The sequence below is a fragment of the Protopterus annectens genome, chromosome 11.part0 (genome assembly GCF_019279795.1).
Source record: "Protopterus annectens isolate FY-2018-M chromosome 11.part0, PAN1.0, whole genome shotgun sequence".
NCBI classification, from domain to species: domain Eukaryota; kingdom Metazoa; phylum Chordata; order Ceratodontiformes; family Protopteridae; genus Protopterus; species Protopterus annectens.
Window position 1 is genome coordinate 1563947083 of NC_056745.1, and position 19787 is coordinate 1563966869.

At 39.7% G+C, this 19787-nt stretch overlaps 1 long non-coding RNA gene across 1 annotated transcript in view; it reads right to left on the reverse strand.

Moving 5' to 3' along the window:
• LOC122815960 overlaps positions 1-18473 on the reverse strand; it is a 161148-nt gene extending 142675 nt beyond the window's left edge. Inside the window, exon 1 of the long non-coding RNA XR_006367019.1 lies at positions 18198-18473. This is a non-coding gene — a long non-coding RNA (uncharacterized LOC122815960). The remainder of the gene's footprint in view (positions 1-18197) is intronic.
• Between the last annotated feature and the right edge of the window lie 1314 nt (positions 18474-19787).

Sequence of the window (19787 nt, forward strand, 5' to 3'; positions counted from 1 at the left end):
GCTATTGCCATCATCCTGTCGAAGGGACCAGACTTCAGAAGTAATTTTAAACCAACACAAGACTGCACATGTCCCCGCTAAATAATGTTAGTATTTCCAAATGATTTGCACTCTAGCCTGTAGCAATACCTTTCCTTTTCATAATAAGATAGGAGCAAGGAAAAAAAAAAAAACCTGCCAGAGCTGAGTTACCAGAGTTATGTTACACTAGGACTATAATTTGGAAATATTCTACGCTACAAGTATTCCTTTTCTTTACCAGAATCATGGAATGCAGGGAATGTAGAGGTAGGAAATTGGGAAGTGCAGTATCACTTAATACCAGTTTTCCGAGCTGTAGGGAAAGAGTGGCATGTCAAACTATTGGTTTACAACGGGATCACAAAGAGCACTAAAGCAGGCAGTACATTTTCTAATACACACCCCTTTCCTCCTCTTACTAAACTGCTGAAACAGGGGTGGATTGAAACAAGACACGGTATAAGGTGTAATCCGAATCAGTGTGCCTATGCCATCATACTGTTAGCTCAAGAGTGGTTGCTTAATAATAGCTGTAGTTAGCATCTTCCTGTTGCTGCTGTGACCTGTGAATTGCGGTGGGTCTTTGCAATTCTATCCAAGTCTGGAAAACAGTCTTTTACATCAGTATTTCACCCGTCCATTCTTGTAGACAGCAGAATACAAACCAAAGCGAATTTGCTGGACCAGCTGTTCAGGTACATTTTCCGTAGTTTCTGGAGTCAAGCAGTGTTTCATATTCTATGCCCCCCCCCCCCCCCCTACACACGCACACATATCCATCCATTAACCTCAAGTGACTCAATGACAGTGGCAGGGCACAGAAAAGCCACCAGTGGGAACGCAGGGTTAGTGATGTGCATGAAAATAAACAATACATGACATCTGACGAACAAACATTTGTTTAAAATGTTTTCTCTTCTACATGTCTACCCAACGGTGAAAATATCATTGCTGCTGCTGTTAATGCTTTTGTTGTTACGTTTGCTTATTGTTATGTTTATACCCAATAAATTATTGAATTTTTGGTTTATCAGACACAAATCGGAAGAATGCTGGTTCACCTCTGCCAGCAGGTATGCTGTGGTACTAAAGTTGTGTCGAACAGTCGGATCGTCAGTAGAGCTGTGAAATTGGTTGCTTATTGTGCGACGTGTTATAATATTGAACCAAATAAAGAGGGTGGAGCCCCTAAAATACCTTTATTCGTTTTATATTACGTTTCTGTTTGCTCGTTAAGTTGCCAAAACGGAGACCTTTTTTATCCAGTTGATTTGTCTGCCTCACTTGTCAGGCTGTTCTTTGGAATCAAGAAAGCGTAAGGAATCTCAGATGTCTATATTTACGTATATTCATTTGATTATTTACCCGAGTGGGTATGTGTGCATTATATATTCCTATCTAGACGACACGTTTATCTGTGTATGTTGTGTGTATTGCGTCACAACCCCCCACCCCCCCTACACAGACATATTAGTAATATTACTATCAATAAACTGCTACAGATGCTTTTCAAAACTATGGGAAATCCTTATCCAAGGCAGTATTTGGTCCTTGTGGTCTTTCTCACTAGCTCAAATAACCCTTTTCATATGAGCTATTAAAAAAAAAAGATTCAGTTTTTATTCTTGGACTGGCTAATTACAGAGTATCATCATATATGTCTTCACCCTGCACTCTGAAATTTATGAATCATTTCACTTCAAGCAAAGAAATGATCCCTCTGGAAATATATATATATATATATATATATATATATATATATATATATATATATATATATATATATATATTTGTCAGAAGGACAAAATGGTGTGCCAAGCCACCCATTTTCCTGAAAGTTGCTAACAGCAATACAACATTTTGCTTTAAGTTTGAGTTGCCTTAGAATCCAGGAAAGACACATGAAGTGTCCCTCGTGTTAAGCACCATACCTGTCAACTACACCTCATTACGAGGAACGTACCTCAACTGGGGTCTTAAAAAGCTCATGTTCCTCAAAGTTCCACATTAAAAGGATCTGTGGCACATTCGGCAATGGGAATTTTTAACAGATATCCATGGTAAATAGAAAGGAATCATATTAATTCATAGGTTCATGGGTAGGTACTAGGCTATGGGCCCTAGGGCCTATATAAGCCTAGACAAAAAGTTACCCTGGCTTTCGCCATCCAAGAAAATTATTTTCCTGTGCCACTGTCAAGCAGAGCCACAGAAGTGATCCCTGGGGTGAATTTCCTATTTCCCATCCAATTATCAAGATTTTTCTTGAAGACTGCTAATGAGGAGCTTTTGTTTGATATAGACAGGTAGTTTGTTCCAGAGTATGAGGAGTCTCTGGGACAGGAATCTATCCCTCCAGCATGTTCTGTTTATTGTGGTGACCAGGTTTAGGTCCCTAGAGCGTGTAGCTCAGAGGGATTGGGATTTCATTAAGTGGAGCATGTCCAACAGCTCTGGGTTTGAAACAACTTTGTATGTTAGGCAGAGATCGCCTCTGAGTAGGTGATATGCGAAGGAGTAAAGCTGGAGTTTTTTGAGACAGTCTGCCTAGGGCATCTGTTTGAGGCCAGTAATCATCTTTGTGAGGTATTTCTGCAGCCTTTCCAGTTGTTGTAGATGTCTTGTGAGGTACATACCAAAAGGGGAATTGTACTCTATAATGGGTCTGAGTGACGAGTAGAGAGGAACAATGACCTCTTTTTTCCTGGATGAGAAACCTTTTGTGATGAGGTGTGCCATGTAGAAGGATTTCCTGACTACTGTTGCAATGTGATTATCAAAGGAGAGACTACTTTCCATCTGTGTCCCAAGGTCTCATCACATTTTGTGTTAAGTAGACTACTGCCTATGTGGTAGTTCATGGGTACAGAATTTTTACCAAAGGGGATGACAATGCACTTTTTGGCATTGAGCTTGAGGCCATGGCTTTGACTCCAGGCATCTGTCTCACTGAGGCCCTTTTGTAGGATGTCCACATAATTAGGAGTTTCAATTATGGCTCCTAGTTTGCAGTCATCTGTGAACTTTGTTAGCCAAAGAACTTCTGTGTTAGCCTGTACTTCAGAGAAGTAGATACCAAACAGGAGAGGACCCAGGACTAAACCCTGTGGTACTCCACTTGTCACTGGTCTGAAGTCAGATTTGGAGTCTGCTACTTTCACAGTGTGGGTTCTGTCAGTGAGCCAGTTGGCAACCCATCTTGTAACATAGGGATTTATACCTAGTTTAGTGAGTTTATCTGTAATTCCAGAGTGGGGGATGGTGTTGAAAGCCTTGGTGAGATCTAGATAGGTTGTGTGAACCACCTTGCCCTCATCTACAGCTTTGGTGACTGCTTCAAAGAAGTCTGTCAGGTTTAGGAGACATGATCTGCCTTTTACAAACCTGAACTGGGTAGGGTCCAGAGTTTGGAGATTACCAATGTCTTTGTTTATAAGTTCCATGATTATACATTCCATGGCCTTGCAGACCAGGCTTATCAGGCTAATGGGGTGGTAGTTCACAGGGTCCGTGGTTGCTCCCCCTTTGTGGTGTGGGATAACCTTCACTGTGCGCCATTTAGTGGGCACAAAGCCTGAGGTGAAGCTATGATTGAACATGGTACTTAGGTGGAGTGCCAGTATGTTCTATAGTTCATGTAGAATGCAGCCTGGGATGTTGTCAGATCCCATGGATGCTGTGTTCTTGGCTTTGGATAGTGTGGTTTTTACCTGTGCAGTTGTGATCACAGGAACTTTGCATTCTTCCGATATAGAGATGGGTCCTTTAGGGGGTTTGAGGGGAGGTAAAGTTAGCACTGAACCTATCTGCCAGGATGTTGGCAATATCAGTTAGTTCTGTATATTTAGTGCCATTGTGCTGTAACTCAGAGCAGATCTGAGTGTTGCCATTGAGATTCATGACACAGCTACAGAATGATTTGTGGTTGTTTTTAGAATCAGTGGCGATTTTGTTTTTGTAACTAGCTTTGGAGGATTTTATGAGGGATCTCAACTTCTTACTGTGGCTGACCAGGGAGTTCCTCCAATCATGGGATTTTACTCTTTTTTGCAACAGTTTCTTTCTTCTTGGAAGTAAAATCAGGTTGGAGGTTGCAGGAGCAAAACAGGTCCAAAAAATGAAGAGTATCTCAAGACCAACTATGTAAAAAGAATGAGTATTTATTTAAAGATGAGCGCTTTCAGGAGCGGCCCTAGGTCAACTGGTGCCCTAGGCAAAATAGCTCCATGGCACCCCCCCAACACATTACCTGGTGCCCCCATCCTGGTCTACCTACACCAACTAAATACTGGAAAAGTGCCCCTGCTATACTGGCGCCCTAGGCGGCCGCCTAGTTGGCCTATGCCTAAGGCCGGCCATGAGCGCTTTCACTGTTAACACAGCTTCTTCAGATCTAAGATTTTTTTTTTTTGTTTGTTTGTTTTTAACTTAGATCTGAAGAAGCTGTGTTAACAGTGAAAGTGCTCATCTTTAAATAAATATTCATTCTTTTTACATAGTTGGTCTTGAGATACTCTTCATTTTTTGGACCTGTTTTGCTCCTGCAACCTCCAACCTGATTTTACTTCCAAGTGCTTTTTAAACTGGGTGACAGGCAGCATTCATCTGGTGTATTCAGTGGTGTGCTGTTTTAAGTTTCTTTCTTCTGTTGTAGAGTTTGTTTATGGCAGGGGACCACCAAATTGGCTTCTTTTTTTGGAGAATAGCATCTTGATTCTGTTAGGGATAGCACGATCCATGCACTCATGTAAGTGCTTATAAAGTGCATTTGTGTAGGATTCAGCAGTTATACCTCTATTGTCCATCTGCATGGGTGTCGCAAAGTTTGCCACTTCTGTCTTAAGAAGCGTGAAGTTGGCTTTGGAGAAATTTTTTACGGTAGTTTCTCTAGTGGGAGGGGTGGGGCGGGATGTGGCTGTCTAGGGTGGTTAGCTTGTGGTTGGGTCTGACCAACGAGGAATTGGCCTTTGGTGTGGAACACCGGTCACCCATGTTGGTAATGACCAGGTTTAGGATATTGCTGCCCCTGGTGGGGGTGTGGATAAGTTGATCCAAGGCATTGAAATTTATGAATTCCAGAAAACATTGAGCAAAAGAGTTGGAACATGAGTAGTTTTCCCAGTTAATGGAGGGGTAGTTGAAATCGCCCATTATTAGGGTGATGGGTTGTACCCTAATATTTTCCAGTGTATCAAGAAATGAGGAGTGGAAATCCTGGGGCATGGTGGGGGATCTGTAGCAAGCTACAATTTCAATTGTGGTCTTGCCCAGAGTTAGTTGCACTTGGATAATCTCGGATGCAGTATGCTGAGCAACTAGCCTGGAGATGTGGATATCCTTAATGAATATAGACACACCTCCACCTTTAGTGTTTCGGTCCAGGTTAGGTGGCCGAAAGGTGTGATATGAATTATAGCCTGGTAATGCAGGGGTGCTTTCTGGAGCCTTGAACCAGGTCTCTGACACTGCACAAATGTCAATGTTCTCCATTTTAAGGAGTGCCTCGAGTGAGTGCATTTTGAGGTTTAGACTTCTAGCATTGAGTAGCAATACCCTCAGATTTTGCTTGCTTGTACCTGTTATGGTGGTGAATTTGTCATTTGAACCTTGCCTAAAAAAGGCACTATAGGGGTGGCAAGAGCATTAGCCAGTATCCGGAATCTCAAGGACGACAGGTGCAGGCCATCTCTGGCAAAGCATCATGGTCTGTTGATCATGTCATCCCAGGCAAACAGATACTGTATCCCCTTAGAATGACACCAGAAGCTTGGCCAATTGTTGAAGTCAATCATTTTGTCCTGGGTGATGGCAGGATGCTACTCAAGGCTAGGGTCATACTTGCCTGGGCTACAAGATTGGACAGCTCCTCCATGTCTCTTTTCATATAGTCCAGGGAGGTACGTCTCAGGTCATTCACACCAACATGGACAATGACAGAGTCATGTTTGTACTTGTTGTGGAGTGACCTGAGTGCATGCATTATGTAGCGGAGCCTGGCACCTGACAGGCAGCTGACAGTAACTTTCTCCTTGTTTAGCCTGGTGAGTGGAACATCAATGTGCCTGACTATGGAGTCACCTATGACTAGAGAATTGGGTATGTTGTTATACCTTATGGGCTATGGTTGAGTGGCACACTGAGTTTATGGGTTATGTGTCATTTGGGTTGCTTTGGGGAGTGGAAGTTGCTTGCGTTTCTGCTTTGGAGGGCTCTGTTGCTTGGGCAGGTTTTTATTGGGAGCCTCCATGAATGTAGCTGTGTGTTTTGTATTTCTATGTGTGTGTTTTGGTGGTGGTAGGTTTTGAGGGACTATGTGATGAGTGTGGTGTGGTGCAAGTGTTTACCTTCTCCTCTTGACTGTCTAGTCCATTCTTGGGTGAAGAGAGCTTTGCTTCCAGTTTGGCTATGTACGTGCATCTCTCAATTCATTAAAAGATCATTTTTTATAAGTAAAACCAGCATATTTTAACCATCCTATGACCTTCCTAGCTGAAGTTGTTAGTAAGCCATTAGTACGTATTCTACATTTTTCCCATTTGTTCCACATTATGAGGCCTAGTGTTCTTCATTTGGGAGACAAAATGTTGAGAGTTTTGTTAAGCACAAGATGTGAGGAAGCTGAGCAGTTCATGCACACATGGTTGTTTCTGTCCTTTCCTGTGATGGGTTACTTACTTTTACCCTAGTAATATACATGGCTGCATGTGCTTGTTACTGTGCATTTCTATATATTTAACCTACTTTGCATTAAATAATTTTAAAGACTTTTTCAATTATTAGATGCTTTAACCATATTTTGCAATTGTTAATGCACTCATTTGTAAACTGGATTTGCCTAATAGGACTAACTTGGCTAAATAAATACATACATACATATATATTTGTACCATACTTGAAATACCATCCTGCGTTTTGCCATTCAGACGTATTTCTACAACACTTTATCAGGTGGAAAGGTGCAGCAGTAAACTGTAAAACTGCATTATTTAACCTGAAAAACAGCTGAACTCCCCAGAGGAGTTATAGCAGACCCAGCAGGGATGGGTTCAAAACAGTCAGTGGAATTGTCTACTGGTTCTGTGCTATCTGAACTCTAGGAGTTTAAGCTGGAAAAGTTCCAGGATGAACAGTATGTTTTGGGTCAGATAGTTTGAGAATATTACCATAAAAGTAAACCAGGAAAGAGAGACATGTTTTCCATGTACTGAAAGAATAACTTACACTGTCTGAGAATACTGCCTAAAAAACTGGATTAAGCTAAAATTAGGATTCACTGGGGTAGTTTGACAATGGTACGAGACTAGTGTCTCCAAAAACTGGAGATGGCGACATGACTTCATTAGATGGAACACTGAACAGCACTAATGTAGACTTACGGAAGACTTGGGCCCATTGGATTACACATGCAGATAGGCTCTTGGACCAAGGCTACTGGGTGTGACTGCCAGAACCAGATGCAGTCTGTTTATGAAAGAACAGGTAAAGAGAGTTACAAGTAATCAGAAATATGTCCTCTGGAATGGCTGGAGAGCATATACAGCCAATGATGTTTCAGCATGGATTAATGTTTCATGGAAGTGAAATAAGCTGGGATGAGGGAAGTGAGGCTGTCCATTTGGATATATGAGGACATAGGTTCTTGCTAAGCTTAGAGTCAAAGAGACAATCAGGAAGCTCAGCCACATCACTCACTACTAGAGGGAGGTTAACAATGTCCCAATTAACTAACATTGGCTGAAGGTTATAGTGGAGAAAGGGATTTTACAGTATGACAGCCCACTGCTGGCATGGAAAGGGATTTGTGGTCAAAGAAACTTAGATGTTTGAAAGTTAGTTGACAGTTTTCACAGAATACAATGATGAGATGGACAGAAGACTGAAAAGATGCTGATGATGATGGTACATGGACTGAGTCAAAGGCCAAACATACAAGTAACTGCTTGGCCATTCTGAAAAAATAGTAAAACTGAAGGAAAGTAAACCCACCCATGTGTGATGTGTTTGTTCCTCACACCCCCAAACTAAATATACCAACTCTGAGATCACACTACGGTGGGGGTAAGGGGCAAAATTCAACAGGATGGCCAAGTGGTTACTTACCTGGAGTCCTGGAGTAGGAAGTAGGTGTTCTACTGGATGATGGTGTTCTGTGGTTGTCGGCTTTTTTGCCTCGGCTAACTGAAAGTCATGATCAAAACAAATGTTGACATAGTCAAACCCAAGGAGCAGCTGCAGAATAGAAGGACAAAAGCAGCTGATTCTGCAGCGGCGCACCTGGATGCCACTGATGTGATGTTGTCACTTCATTATGCACATCATCTATTGGCTCCTGTGTTCCTGACCTGGTATTATGCAGATAACCCTGGTTACACCCTTGTACTGAATACAGGAAATGCATGATAACTGTACTATCTGGCTAAATAATAAACACTGGGCACACATCGCGACCCCCAGCAAAGTTCTAAACAGGTGTACCTTCCGTGATGTTTTTATAAACATACCTCTCAAGTGTCCCTAATTTTCAGGGACGTCCCTGATTTTGACTCAAATTTTAGCTCTATCCCTATTAACCCCTCCTAAAACTGGTGATTTTTGGGGAAAAGCTAGCGAATTACATGTAATAAATAATTAGAGACATACACTTATCTTACTTCAGAAAATGTATAGTAATTCGCATTAGTGGTTCAAGTTAATAGTACAAATATTTTAAAATTGCACCTGATTGTCCCTGATTACTTCTGGATTTATCCCTGATTCTGCTAAGATTTTTTTCCTGATTGGTTGAGAGCTATGCAGACAGCTACAGCCCAATGCAATTGTATTAGACCTTTGACCTGGTGAAGATACTATACTTCAGAAACAACCACATCTATTTTGAGTTATGGATTATCACACGGTCGCATTTCAGAGGAAATTAAATCATAGTGATGACTTCTTTCAGCATAAGTTATATTTATCAGGAATATTTTATACCGAAATTAATTAAAAAAATGTGTGATGTTTATACGTGCAAATATTTAAATTAGGCAAATTTGGTACACATCACCCATCCAAAGGGCTCCAATTTCTAACAATGTATCCAACAGTGTAAGAAAGAGTAAGCCAGTCTAACAATGTTTCTTACGTCAAAGATTGAACATTTAATTTTTAATGATAAATGCACTTGTTTTGTGTCAATAACTGTTATCGTTCCATATAGTTTTGATGAAATTTGTTCATTAAAAAGTACTGAGTGTAAAAGTTTAAGTCTTAAACCACTGTTCTGTACAGTTGACTTTGGATCCAGAGCTCTCATCTGTCCTCGACTGTCAGAGGCGTCACTATATTTTAGCTCATAATTTCCATCTGCCCCTCCTAAAATTTGTGGCACTTTCAAAAATGGTGGTACATTTTTGGAATCAACAAATAATGATAGCCACCGCAGTTAGACTTATTTTATTTCAGAAAATATACTTTACAAACAGCGAATGCCAGAACGCTACAATTTGCCAAAGACCTCACGAATAAGTGTGTTCAACATATACCTCAGGCAAAATAATGATAAAATCAGCTTTAATCCATACGGATTAAAGCTGATTTTATCATTATCATGATTTTATCATTATTTTGCCTGTGGTATATGTTGAACACGCACTTATTCGTGAGGTCTTTGGCGAATTGTAACGTTCTGGCATTCGCTGTTTGTAAAGTATAGCTATTTCGAACACTACCTTTTGGTTCTGTAGTTATTTCAGAAAATATGTGTCGACTCAAATCCTACACCATGCACATTTCCCGTGTTGTCGGACACAGACACGCAAGGTATCCCTCTTCGTGTTCTTTATACCACCTTTCTACCTATACTACTTCCTCTGTTTTTCTATTCCTCCCCCAACCCACACTAGCTCTTCTGTTTACCTGTTCCTTGGCTACATGTAAGCACCACCATTCCGGAAAAAAATAAGATGTACTAAGCAACACAGTTACTGCTGAATGAAATATTTACACACCAGGCAAACAAAAGCAATACCACTCCAGTTAACTGTACCTATGAAATATACAAACACAGTAACATCCAGTCATAAAACAACCTACTGACACTTGACAAGTACGGGTTGTTCTCCTTAATCTGTGTGAAGTACTATAGTACACTTAGAGAAGTGTTACATATGTATACCTCTCAACCTCTATGATTTAGGCATAGCCCTGTGGTTTTGGTCCTCGGATTTAGCTTTGTTCTTCCTATGATTAAAGCCAAGCATGCTCATTACTACACATTTGTGTATAATACTTAAACTAAACCTCTACCAAGATTCACTATCAATAATATGGGATCTAGTACATAAAGGCATTCCATTGTGAAAAAAATAAGAAAATGCTTCTAAGTCTGCCCATCTGCCAAGTTTTCTAAAGGTCGATGCTAAGAATTTAATGTCTCCAGGTTCAGACCTATGAAGTAATATACGGTAACTTTCCTCCGAATCCCATGTTAAGGAATAATTTCCCTGCATCTCATAAACAGTACGTAAAACCACATCAGGAAGTTGCACTGCTGAATTATGCTTTAAATGTTTGTATTTGTTTTTAAAAGCGTGCTTGAAGCCAACCTTTCAATGCTTCAGCAAAACTGAGACACTGTGTGACGAAGTGGTCAAACGTGTACACCATAAGTGGTCAGAAATTGAAATTCGCGTGTGTGGAGCCCCAAATACAGTAATATTAGCACTGTCTACCAAAGACAGAAAAAATAAACTTTGAAATGCGATTCAGCATTGAGTAAAAGTAAAAGTAGTCCCCCCGCATAGTACGTATTCCTTTTTTAACTAAATGTGTGATACATCATAAAACAACTGGGAGGTTACCACCTGTCCCACTTTGCGAGGGACAGTCCCTCTTTGGGCAGTTGTGTCCTGACAAAAAATTGTAAAAATGGCAAATGTCCTGAGATTTTAGGACAAAATTATTTCCTATATTTTATGTAATAGTTGCATAAAACAGTTATTCTGTATCAAAAATACCTAAATGTTATAAGAAACAGAATAAGCAACTAAAATGCTACAAGAATAAGCTTTTATTTAGGCAAAAAAGTTAAGTTCTAACCTTTGTAATGATCGTGGGTAAGTGTCGGTCTTTAAAATCTGATGTTTGTATCAAAAATGTCCCACTTTGGCCATTTGAAAAGGTGGCAACCATAACTGGGATATATAAGCATTTGTAAAACACACATACACACTTGTGTTCATACATTCTGCGAATGAGTTCATAAGATACTAATTTGCAAACTCATAACGTAACATTCGGAACACACGAGTGCGCGCACAAACACGCGCTGACACGCACGCATTAGCGAATCAGATGTCTACTATGCTGATAAACAGGATTTAATTGAATAATGAATTCATCGATAACAATAATGAAGTTGTATCCTGTTTATGTTATCTTCCAGACCTTGATATAGCAGTTGACTAAATGTATACTTCATCCGTCGATAAATTAATGAAACAAAATCAAATGGCACTGAAGTCGTTGTTTCTGTTATTAATGACAAAAGTGACTTTCAATATCAAGATCTAGTCAAAGCCACTCCAAGTGGAACATCAACAAGGCATGCAGCTTCCGAGTTCTGCACAAACAATTTCAGTGAAAAGTGTAGCAGAATCAGCAACTGAGAGACGTAGATGTACATAGAAACCCAATTCCGTTGCTCGTAATCATAGAAACAACTTATACCATTGTTTTAAATATCCTAAGGGGACAGATACGCCGGTTTGCTGAATCAATGCAATATTATTAGAAATGTGTTACTAGCAATAAATAATACCACTTTGGAAAATTATTTTAAATTAAATTTATTTTCGTAGTTTATCCGTGTAGTTTGCAAGCATACCTCTCAATCTCTTAATGCAAAAAAAAATCTGGACAGAGCGTGACACAATGGGGGACAAACCCTCCAAAATAGGGACAGATTTTGAATATTGTTCTAATAAATGTAGAAAGTCATTAGAGTAAGAGGATTTGTGTTAACACGCGTTTTCTGATGGATATGAAGTCTGAAACTCAAATGTATGTCATTATTTAGCTACTTCAAACCTTGGATCATCCCAGTAATTTGCTAGAAAACCACACATTTTTGTGAGGAAAAGACTAAAAATATGAGGCAAAAATCTGGACATTCTGCGAAAATCTGGACAGTTGAGAACTATGCATTTGACTACTGATACTACTAAATATATTTACACGGCTAACATTCCGCTTCCAGAGAGTAAAACTGCGATCACAAGACAGCAAACGGTGCGGCACTTGTCTGAAGTTAAGTGTTATGAGGGTAGTGGCAGTCAGTTCTTATTACTCGCAATAATTATTTAGACAATCGTTTCTCTTAAAATGGAAATATATTATACATACACGAAAATCAAGTAAGTCCATTCTTCAGACAATTCCAACAAATGCACTAATTTCAGAATACAGTGTTGGAATAAATTCTGGCAGAAGAAATGCGCACGCGTCACACACACACACACACACACACACACACACACACATACACCTCGACTTGTTAGTGCAAGCGTTCTAAAGCCAAAATAATGTTGGGGGAGGGGCCAACATCAGGTACAGATTTTAAATATCGCTCTCGTAAACTCAGACATATGCATTTTCTTAAGGATGGGGAACATGAAACTCAAATATCTGTCATTATTTAGTTACTCCAATCCTTAAAGATTTGCCAGAAATCCACAAATTTTATTAGAAACAGAGCAAAATTTTGTAGGTATCACACACGCACACACACAATGTGACGCCTCTTTTGGAGCTTTTAATATTTTTAGCAAATCATAGTGACAGATTTCAAATGTACTTTACAGTGACGTTATGGTACTTGATCACTGTAATACAGACATCATTGAACACTCTTCCACTCTAAAGTGTTGTAACTGTAAATAAATAGAGTTTTTAAACGCAGTCATACCAACAGTAAACGGATTTGGTTTAAGTGGTAATGAGAACACCCAAGTCTCCTTCTCAAAATGCAGACATTCTCCTCTTGGTAAGGTATATTTTTACCTTAACACCTTGAGGCCTGCAAATTAGACTAGCAAGCATCTAGTATCTTGCGTATAAAATAAGATAGTACACATAATTTCACAATTGTAGAAGTCAAAAATCAGGAAACAATGTTTTTGAAATCAACGGATTCCTGGCAAAACTAGCTACACTTCCTAAATCTCGTCAAACACCATGAAAGGAAATTATACAGTCCAGAAAATGTAAGCTAAAGGCACAAATGCCCTGGATAAATTCCGTTGAAAACAGTATTATGCGTGATGTTATGAACACACCCACACTGCAAATACCAGTGTTCGGTGATTTTCAGACAGCCCTTGAATTTGCCTCAAGGAAAGGTTTTGCTCTGTCGTCATAAAATTCATTATTTATTGCACAACAGGAAAGACTGACATCATTAGGTGGCAGTGTCACCTGTAATGATTAAATCCTTCTATCACCTAGAGTCAAGAGATGTTTCAGTTTTCAGGGAATGCATGCTGACAGGCAGAATGTTCTCAATCTTCCATCTTCAAAATGTGGAACACTGTCTTCTCATAATATGGAGTAAATGTGCAAAATATGGAGCACATAGTAACAACCCACACTTTGGAAGCTTGCAGCATGGTTCAAATCTATTTCATATTTAGATGTTCTATTGCTGCATTAACACTATGCGATGGTTATATCATAAATATTTGTTTAAAAAATTAACAATGGAGGCGTAACATGGCCTTGGTTTTGCACTGCTCTTGCTCATTATGCTGAGCTTTGACCCTATTTTTTTTTTTTAGATAAGATCCACCAATCCTTCATAATTACCAGCAAAAATAATACTACCATAGAAATGGTCTCTGATGCAAAATTACTAGGAATAACATTGATGACCAATTAAAATCAAGCATCTACATGTAAATATCAAAAAGACCCACAAAAAAACGTGGAATGCTTTACGGTAGCAGTCACTTTATCTCTCCCTCCACCAGGATTACACTAGCCAAAACATACCTTATCCTCTCCTTTTATATAGAGCAACTATCCTCACCAACCTACGATCTTCCCTCGAATCTAGGGTTGCCACCTTTTCAAATACCCAAAGTGGGACATTTTTTGTAGAAACGTCAAATTTTGTAGGGCAAAACATACCCTTGGCCAGTACAAAGGACAGATCTTCACTTTTTTGCCAGAATAAAAGCTTATTCTTGTAGCATTTAAGTTGCTTATTCTGTTTCTTATAACATTTAAATGTTTCAGATAGAAAATTACTGTTTTATGCAACTATTAAAGAAAATATAGGAGACATTTTTGTCCTAAAATCTCAGGACATTTGCTATTTTTTCATTTTTTTTGCAGGACACAACTGCCCAAAGAGGGACTGTCCCTAGCAAAGTGGGACAGGTGGTAACCCTACTCAAATCAAAACTCTCATCCTGCTATAACAAAATATCCAAGTTTGCCATAGATCACACAGCCTCTTCCCACCACTGTAATTCCCTCCACCAATTAGGTTGTCTTGAGCTACCTAACTTCCTAACATACCCAACTTATCCAAGCACATAAACTCATTCATAACCCATCTCTTTGCCCCTCCCTAGCAAACACCTTTAAAATGCATAAACCAGATCGACTCCTGAGATCAAATAGTCAAAACCTTATTAAATTGCACAAACAGACACATCCAGCTGGGAACCACCTCATGCCCTTCTCTCTAGCTCCCCTTTGGAACTCTCTCCCTTCTCCCATCGCCACCACTTGCAGTCTCCCCTTGTTCAAAGCTTCACTGCACTCACACCTTGCTTCACAATGGGAATGCTCTTGCTCCCATCCTACCTAATCCTGACTACACGTTCTTCCTTCTTTTTCATACTCTTGTGCCTACCTCTGCTTCCTTAGTTTCTCCACCACTAGGGATGCATATGACTAACAACTAATAATTACCTTATGCACAAAAAAAATCCAGTGCAATTGGGGTAATTCAAATTTGTGTTGATTTGTTCTTTACCATCACTTAGGGTTACCACATGTCCCACTTTGCGAGGGACAGTCCCTTTTTGGGCAGTTGTGTCCTGTGGAAAAAAATAAAAAAATGGCAACTGTCCTGACATTTTAGGACAAATATATTTCTAAGTTTTCTTTAATAGTTGCATAAAACAGTTATTTTTTATCTGAAACACCTACATGTTATATGAAATAGCATAAGCAACTCAAATGCTACAATAATAAGCTTTTAATTTGGCAAAAAAGTGACGTTATATATTTTGTCCTGCAAAATCTGACATTTCTACAAAAAATGTCCCACTTTGGGTATTTGAAAAGGTGGCAACCCTACCATCACTGCAATGTTTTTTAGAAGTGTGTACTAAAGATTTGTACTTTTTTGTGTACTGTGCATTCGTATTTCTCTGGAGCTTTTCTCCCCAGTACACCAATGAAAACGGACTCTTTGCCGCCCAATGGACTATCCTGGTAAACAAACTGCAAATAAATAAATAAGAGTTTAAGAGGTAAGGTCATATGTGTATGCATGCCTTTTGTGATATAACCTTTCTTTCACTGAGATTCAAAATACACGAGCCAGATGGCGTGCACTGTATTCTGCCTTTCAGGAAAGTATGGCTGCTTTGTAGTTACAACTCTTCTCTGTCTCGCCCTACACCCACCCGTCCACCCAACCCCTCAAGGCAGGTAATCTTATACCAGAGAAGAGCTGTCCAGCCCCAGCGCCCACGTGTCTATATTTAAAGAAGCGCTCAATAAAATGCCACCAAGTTGTACAGCTCAAACTAAGAGCATCACTTTTGTAGCAAGCTTTTCTAATCTCAGCGATTCATCGCCAACAATATCAACAAGCACAAAGGGAACAAGAAACCAAAATCAACCAGGAAACGGGCACTTATACTGGCAGGTAACATGATCTTTCTGGTGTAGGGGTTGTATGAACATGATAGAAAAGTAGAATACCTCTCAATGAATCCGGGACAAATTGCAGCATCAGCTACAAATGCAGAAATAACCAGAGAACAATCAGGGGGCACTGTTAAAATATAAATAATGCTAACCAGAGACAATGACCGAACAAGAGAATGTGAATTTGTATCAATTTTCAGAAGTAAAAAAAATCAACAATCTAACTACTGTCAAATGTTATTGAGTAACTCACCGCCTTTTCTCCCAAAGTCATCAGCTTTAGGAGGGATTAAGAGCTAACATCTGAGTCAATATCAAAGACATAGCATGAAAATAAGGCAACACTGAGAGGTATAAGCAAAACACAAAAGCCACCCAAACGTTTTTTTTTCTTCCTTTTTTTTACTTGTGTTGCATCCATTGTTTTATTATCATGACTTTCGCTCTGAGCCAGACGATGTAAAGGGCCTCCTTCCCTGTCACATTGCAACGCTTTAGGCAAAGCGCTTTGAATTAGTCATTCATACATGGGTCTGCTACTTTTTATCTAATAAATACTATCCATCCGCAAACATAAACTACCAAATTGTTGAACAATCTGCAGAATAAGTCACTATTATTATTCACGCTCTTATAGAATTTGCAGACATTATTGTGCAAGCCTGACATTCTACGAAGACAAGTGTAAAGTGTTTCCGTTTCACTTTAATGCTCACAGTATATCGAGAAGCTTTTGTTGAACGACTTTCTGTTGTTTAACGCGTCAAACACACATATGCAAATGCAGGAACACTACAGTGAAACTGAACAAAAGTCACACACTAATGCCACATTAACCGAGTTCGGCCGTGGTCACAATCGGATAATCGGGTCTTGTACCCGCAGCCCCCAAGTTGTCCCAGCCCCGCACCTAAAAAATAGGCAACACTTCACTACTGTTTGCACAACTCCTGACACTCTCTTAATAAATAGTACTCCCCCTACGTAAAGTAATCAATAATATTAGTGCACTGTCTGAATGCAGATGATTCTCAAGATAAAAAAAGCCTTCAAAATAAACCCGAGTGAAATCTTATCTACAAAACCTATGTCACTACTGCTCAGCTACTTCAGGATTACCATTCATCTTCCTACTGTGCCCCTTCATATGGCGTAAATTGTATTAACTGTAACAAATACCATTATTTCCCCAACTTTGGCAATTTGCAATACAGCTACAATTACTGCTCAGTTATATGCTAATTGCAGTACAGACAAACAAAAGCAATCCCTACCTACCATACCAGCTATACTACAAAGAACTTTTGTATATCAAATATACATACTAACATCTCTACTGCATCTTGTGTTGTCCTAGCTGCTGCTACCTCTTGTTTTGTAACAATGTATCATATTAATAAAGTCTCTTCAATGTATATTTAGAGCTTTACTGTCTGGGCCTCCACTGAAAAGGAGCTGACTCGCACAGTCAGACTTTCCTAGTCGAGAAAAAAGGCAAATAAATAATGTAAATAAATAAATCTGTGACAATAGTAAAGCATTAAATGCAGACCATGCGACCACTGGTGAAACATGAAAGTGTGACGGTTCTGGAGTGCTAACACACCCATTACGATGGGGTATACCTAAGCACGCCCATTCACTTCACAGTCACCTCGATGATAACCAGCAAAAAAACAATGCTTGCTATAGAAATATAAAGCCTAGAAGTCAAAACACGGTTAAAAGCCACAAAATTATCGCCTTTAGTTAGTCACAAATTACAAGTTCCCCTGACAGAATTTCACTAGCACATTCACTCCTAAGTGAGAATTCTGATGTAGCTGATGCGGTAGCTAAGAACGATTGTGCTAGGAGAACATACAAAACTAACTTCCCGGATCCCTCTGACAATAGCCACCAAAGTCGAGGTGCAAAAATATTCCAATCCACCCCTTCTACAAGCGCACGCACGAACGCGCGCGCACATGCACGTGTGCGCGCACGTAATATTTTCAAAACTTGGACAGCATTAGGGATAAAGTATGCATTACGGATGTCACTTTGTACCGTGACCTGACAAAACACCTTGCTCTTGGGTATATCTGCTACAAAGAATGGGAGAGTCCCACATTACTGTTGATCCCGCCCCATTGACAACATCCTCCCTCCAAAATTGTAGTTCAGTGTCTACTTTCTTCTTGTTCTTGTTCAAAACACCAATTGTCATACAGTTCTGTCTACAGCTGTTCTATCAACTTATACTGTACCTCAGGGCGCGTAGCCGCTTCATTCATAAAGCTGACTTGTCCAGATGGTAAGCTTGAACTCCTCTTTCATGAGCAGGTGGGGTGGGGAGTTGAGGGCCAAGTACTGTTCTGAGAGAACAAGTAAAACACCTCCTTATTCGGTTCCAGTTGCCGTTGTGACTCACAGAAACATACGTGATCAGGCAGGAGCTGAGGTAGGATGCCCAACACTAAGAACACATGAAATGGGGGTCTTCTGATTGCTTTTATACTGCTCAGCAACCCATACTGCTCTGGGCTCGCCCCCGTCTACCCATTGACCTGCTGTTAGTAATTAGAATGAGAGACACTTGAAGAGAAACAGGAGCTCACCTTGCTACATCTGATCTAGCAGTTGCTGCACAGGTAGGATCCGGTGTCCTGTTTTTTTTAAAGATATCTGATATATTATCCAGCCATACCTCATTGTTTCCACTGAACTTTTTAAAAAATTGATCAAGGGAGATATCTCACAAAGCAACACTTCCTAGTCACTCTACACCCCCGACCAAGTAATACAACAGTCCGTTTGGCTGATTAATTTGTGAAAAAAAAAAATGAAACTAGAGAACCACACTCGACTACCCAAGCAAGACAAGGCAGACAAGAGCTGAGCAAAGCCTCATGAATTTTTGAAGTTTTCATTTAGGCTAACCCATCAAGCTCTGACCCATCTGACGTTAATCGTTGCATCCTGTGGTTTAGAGTGGGGCCTAGTGTAACACTAGTGCATTTCTGGCATCATGTCACCTTTTATTAGGCTGCTTCTTTATATAACCCTGTAGAAAATACAATATATTCTGGTATATTATAATGGAACTTGTTGTCTCACTGGGGTGGGGGTGTGGGGCTGAGACCGTTAAAATGGGATTCTAACCGAATTTACAGTATGCTAATATATTTTCCCTACCTTATCACTAATCACATCGACTTCAGCAAAGGCAATGGTGTTTCGTATTTTTACTGTAACAGTAATGCAATTTAAGAACCTTTTATGTTCATTATGATACGCGCAAAAAGTAATCAAAGGGCCAGAATAACAAAGAGTATATTATTTGAATTCTTACTTCGTCATAACGATCCAGATGAAATTTCATTACAAAAGTGTAAAACCTCCTACAATTATTGATTTCATTGTGGTGATAAATCACTCGATAAATGTGCTATGGTGGAATTACATCATTTCTTGAGTGGATAAAACTCCCTGGCTAAATTTCCTGCTAAAGCCCATTTGAGGCCTGCGTGGTTATCCTACCATAGACTACCCAGTTGCCGATAGTTTATTGCTTATATAACAATACAATAGCAGCCTAAGAACGACCAAACAGCATAACAGGCATTTTACTGTGACTATTATCAGGACCACAGATCACGATTTTGTCACGGAACGTTTATAAACTAGATTTTGGTGCATCAACAACGAAGGGGCCATTTCAAAAAACAGATAGAGCAAAATCATTTAAAAGTGTTTCTGCTGATCTTACCACCGATCTGTTTATTCTGAAGCACTTTAGGTGAGCAGACATAATTCAGAAATATCTATCACGCGTTTTCTAGGGTGCAGTTAGCGGG